This window comes from Engraulis encrasicolus, chromosome 13, assembly GCF_034702125.1.
Source record: "Engraulis encrasicolus isolate BLACKSEA-1 chromosome 13, IST_EnEncr_1.0, whole genome shotgun sequence".
Taxonomy (NCBI): Eukaryota; Metazoa; Chordata; class Actinopteri; order Clupeiformes; family Engraulidae; genus Engraulis; species Engraulis encrasicolus.
The window spans coordinates 42,388,008-42,393,114 of record NC_085869.1 but is presented as its reverse complement, the minus strand read 5'-3'; the positions used below and the strand labels follow the sequence as shown (position 1 = coordinate 42,393,114).

At 44.5% G+C, this 5,107-nt stretch overlaps 1 protein-coding gene across 1 annotated transcript in view; it reads left to right on the top strand.

Moving 5' to 3' along the window:
* Positions 1-978: 978 nt before the first annotated feature.
* The window catches only part of gpr156 (G protein-coupled receptor 156), a 33,243-nt gene continuing 29,114 nt past the window's right edge, over positions 979-5,107 (top strand). Inside the window, exon 1 of the mRNA XM_063214646.1 lies at positions 979-1,298. The gene's annotated coding sequence lies outside the window, so the exon portion shown is untranslated. The remainder of the gene's footprint in view (positions 1,299-5,107) is intronic.

Genomic DNA, 5,107 nt, shown 5'->3' with positions numbered 1-5,107 from the left:
CGTTCGACAAAGATTGTTAACGAGCAGCGCGTCGAGAGAAAAAAAGAGAAAGAGAAAGAGAAGACATGCGAGGCGCACCTTTGAACCTTTCTTTTGGAAAGCCATGAAGACATCACATACAACAGTATCATCCCGTGTCTTGTTTGACACAGGTGCTTTCATGTCTCACCCCTCATAATCATTAGTAGGACAATCTGTCGTCTGCTGACAGTAGTCTATAGCTTAAATTTGGGTTTGGTTTAATAAACAGACATCATGTGTATCTTTCCACACGGACAGCTGCGTGATTCTGTTTTTTGTTAGTTTTGCCGCGGCCCTCACCTAGTGACATGGGTTGGAGAGCAGTGGCACACAAATGCCGCCCTCTCCCGGGGGGCAAAGCTGGCGCTTATCAACCCCGGACAACACAATGGTTGAAATGTCATCTGTGGTGTCAACCACACACAATGTTATGCTAGTACCAACAAAGTCAACACAGTAGTTATTATATAAATAGCATATTGCGCCTTTTGCATAGCGATAGAGGCTTATGAATGACGCAAGGGGGAAACCATGGCCAACAATTTGTGAAAGTTGCGTAAACATCTGTCTAAAAACTATGTGACTGTTCAAAGTCTTCCCTCTTAATCGGATTCACTTTTCTGCGACATAATTATGGCAGGAAGAAATATTTAGCTGAGGATTTCCCGTTGTAACGCAGCCTAACGCAGAAAACATTCACATGCCCAGTTTTGGTGAGCTGTTAGACGTTCACTTTCTTTAACATTATCTATAAAATGTATTTCACAGATATTATAAGGTGTCATTATGTATCAGACATACCACAAGTTACACCATCGATACCAGACTTTATATTCATGAACGCAACACGGCTCATCGTCTGACCCCCCTCCGCCCCTGGCAAAGCTTCCTCCCCCGGTTGCTACCTATTAATTACAGCGCCTCTCACTCTCACACTCTCCCTCCAATGCACCGACATTCTCATCACCACTCTCCGTTCTTGGTACGCTGAAACTTCGGAAAGGATGCTCCATAAACGCATGGGAATTAATTTGGTCACGAAGAACAGTGCTGGATCAGAGTAACATAATTTATTCGTATTTCCTTCTCTGGTGCGCGCAAAACTGGCTTTGATAATTTTGGTGGGGAGCTCACGTTTGGATGCCACTGGCGCGCGCATAAATGGGACACCCTCTTTCGTTTTCTGAAGGTTCTACCATGGAGCGCCGACCGAAGAAGGGTGACAACGGAGTAGTCAACGCACCAGCCTGACAAAAGAACTTTGACATTTGGCTCAGGTAAGTTATGCTCCCTGATTGTTTTACCCTCTTTGTTGCCAACTTGTTTGCGCTTTTCATATCCAGTCGACACACATCCTGTACCAACACATCGGAACGGTCCAGTTCATTTGACGTTGACTTGGCGTTCGTTAGGCTGCTTGGCAATTACACACAATAGCCTGCCTTTAAGTTAAATGGTTCGTAATTTTGGTTGTGTTGGAGTCTTATTGTGTTTTAAAAAAGACGGAGTATGGTAATGGTGGAGATTTTCTGGAGATGTTGATATTTCATGCCACATGGCGTAACTAATTGAACCAACATCAGCTCATATGAAATATAGACTTAGGCTACCCTTGATCTACTTGACTGTCGGCTACTTATAACGTTGCTTTAATTAGGCTACATCCAATGAAACTCAGAAGGGCAAAGGTGCGGTTCCCTTACCGTGCACAGTGAGTGACCGCCCATGGCGTGTGCCGTGCGGGGTTGAATGGTTGGTTACGCTTTCATGTCCCGGGTCCTGGGGGATCAACTTTCTTCCCTCGCGGGTCACTACGGAGTCAGGGGGTGTAGAAATATGAGGCAGTACGGGGCATTGTTACTACACTTGATCAGCTTAAATAGCTAAACGGATTAAAGGATGAGGAGGGAGGAATATTTCCAATATTATCCTTCAAAACACTGGTCACGCTTTGTGCCTTCGTTGTGAAGTGCTGCCGTTTCCATAGTTAGGCCCTAACGAGGTCTTTGTATATTCTGAAAAACAGTGTACATTGGGCCAGGGGAAAACAATGGCTGAACTTGCATTAATAATAGGCTACATTAAGTGAGTGAATGTACTGGCGCGTCCAAATGAAGGGACCATTACCTTTGCAGTCGGCGCTTCATGGTTTGGCATCAATTAATCACATTAGTCCACAGTTTAGCCTAGAAATTAAGTTGGTATTCTTACAAGATTAGCAATAGAAACGCAGCACATTATGCAAACCTGAGGTAGCCTAGGCCGTCTGGTCACGAGGTTGAAGAGGCTTCCTGGCTGCTACACCATTCTATTCATACGCGGGAAATAACAGCATGATATGCAATTGTGGTCGCAATAAAACATGCCTAATGAATTAGATAATTAAGTGGTAGGCTACTTTTGCAATTGTATAAATGCTCAGGGACAGAAGAGCAACGTACGCTACGCAATTGAACACCCACAAAGACATGGGAAAACATCCTCTCAAAAATAAAAGAACAGATTGTGACCTTGACATGTGTGACAAACTAAACGGTTGCCTCTTCAAACTGCCTTATCGCAAATCTTGTCAAAATCTGAAGTGATAGATCACAGGCGAAATTGCCAGAGACGCATAGTTCATCTTCAACTAACCTATGCCAACAATGTGTTCCATGGCCTGCAAGGTAAAGCAAAAAAAGAAAGGAAAGAAAAGAAAAAAGAAAACACTGCAGGGGGCTGTAAAGAAATAAGGAAAGGGGGTCCCTGCTCAGTTTGCCATGGATGTTGTTGCTAGGACTTAAGGCGACCTTGTCAAGCCCGGTTTTCTGGGGTCTCACCCAGAGTTTGTGACAGCTCAGCACGCTACACAGGCACCGATCAGCAGGGAGGGCGAGGCGTCATTGTCCGCGCTGTCTCTGAACAACCCCGCTCCCACGTGAACACCGGGGAGTGGGAGAGTTCTGGAGTGAAAAATGGTCGGAAATGCTTCTCTGCACCGGCTGTGGCTGCAGGAAGCCGTAAACGACAGATCTAAAACGGGAAAGATGACAATACAACTCGAGGAAGGAATTGTTGGCATTTCCATCGTGCATTGTTTGAACAGGCCAATTGCTCCAAGCATAAAGCCCCGGTCTATCAGGCGAAAGTTATTTTGTATATAAAGTAATTAGCGCCTTTGCCTTCCCCTCAGAGCTGGCATGGGTGGCAGATGCAGCTGTAGACTTGTACAAAAAATGAGTTTGTTTATAAACAAGTTGGGAGGGTGGTATCCTTTAGACTTGCATAAAATATTTATTTGGTTTGTTTATAAACAAGTTGGGAGGGGAACATGGGAGACTTTCAGTGTTTTTTTTTTCATTATCAGATTGTCTGTATCACGGTTACCATTTCTCACAGGCTGACAGTACACACAGAAGTAAAGACACACATGGAGCGTGTCTATGTTCCCACATCCCAATTTGGTCGCACAGCCCATTGGTCCCACATCACTAAGACTTTTAACATTAATGTTTAGGATCATTGGTCCCACAGTCCATTGGTCCCACAGCTTATACCTCATGGCCCAATATCCCCACATTTCTAAGACTTCATTCAACTTTAGGCCCTATGCCCTATGACGGGGAGAAAGGCATGTTCTCTTAATTTACTCGGAAATGTGGGAACATGGAGTTGTGGAAGGGCCTATTTTTGAATAATTTCTTTAAAATGTTGGAACATGGAGCAGCAAGGATAAGCTGTGGGACTAATGGTCTATGAGACCAACAGGCTGTGGGACCAAGGGGCTGTGGGAACATAGAGTTGACCCCGGCACACAATATTAGACCTCCAGGTACATTTCCCCTTTTAGTTTCTGTTGCTCGTCTAAATGCACATGGGCAGCTCATGTATGATAACATATTGCTCCTTAGAAGGTACTTAAGAGAAGATTTTAATTAATTTATTTATTTACTTATAGGGAGGGGGGGTCTTGCCTTAATTGGGTAGGACAGTTCGAGAGGAGACAGGAAAATATTGGAAGGGAGAATTGAATTGAATTGAAAACTGTATTACAGACTCAGAATGTTCCATATAAAGAACGTAAAAAAAAAAAAAAAAAACCACACACACACACACACACACACACACACACACACACACACACACACACACACACACACATAAAAAACAGACAGGTTCATCACAAACAGGTCAGATGGGAAAAGATGGGGAAATGATCTGGAATTGAATCTGGGTCCCCACCATAACAGTAACCCCATATGGTGCCTTAGCCATCTGACTGAGCCATAGCCCATTCCAAGGTGCTTGATTTGAAAACAGCACTTGAAGGGTACTGCCTGCCCTGACATACAGTATAATACATGATATAATGTATGTTTACTGCTGAGGTTTTGAAGTCTGGAAAGTTCTGAAATCATATCCGCCACTGATGTCTGTGGAAGACCATTACACTCTCTTACGCTCTCGCTCTCTCTCTCTCTGTCTCTCTCTCTCTCCCTCGCTCTTTCTCTGAGACAATAATCGTATATTCTCTCTCTCTCTCTCTCTCTCTCTCTCTCTCTCTCTCTCTCTCTCTCTCTCTCTCTCTCTCTCTCTCTGTATGTGTGTGTGTGTGTGTGTGTGTGTGTGTGTGTGTGTGTGAGTGTGTGTGTGTGTGTGTGTGTGTGTGTGTGTGTGTGTGTGTGTGTGTATGCGTGCGTGTGTGTGTGCGCGTGTGTGTGTGCGTGTGTGTGTGGTTGAGAGAGATAGAGAGCGAAAGAGCACCTTTGAAAACAAAAGTCTGTCTGCATCATCCACCTGTCTGCGGGAATGTCTGAAAATTCGGAAATTACTTTTTTATTGGGCTGCACACATATACAATCACAAAGCCACAGTCACACAAGAGACAGTCATGTGGTCACACACACACACACACACACACACGCACACGCACACGCACACGCACACGCACACACACACACTGCACAGACAGGTAGAAACCTTCTAAATAACAATTGTCAAAACCCCGCACAGTCATCAAAGCTTAGTCAGGCAGGAGATTTCTCACAGAGACCTAGACAAGGGCTTCCCTAGTCATGAACACACTTACTCACTCCAGATTCAACCC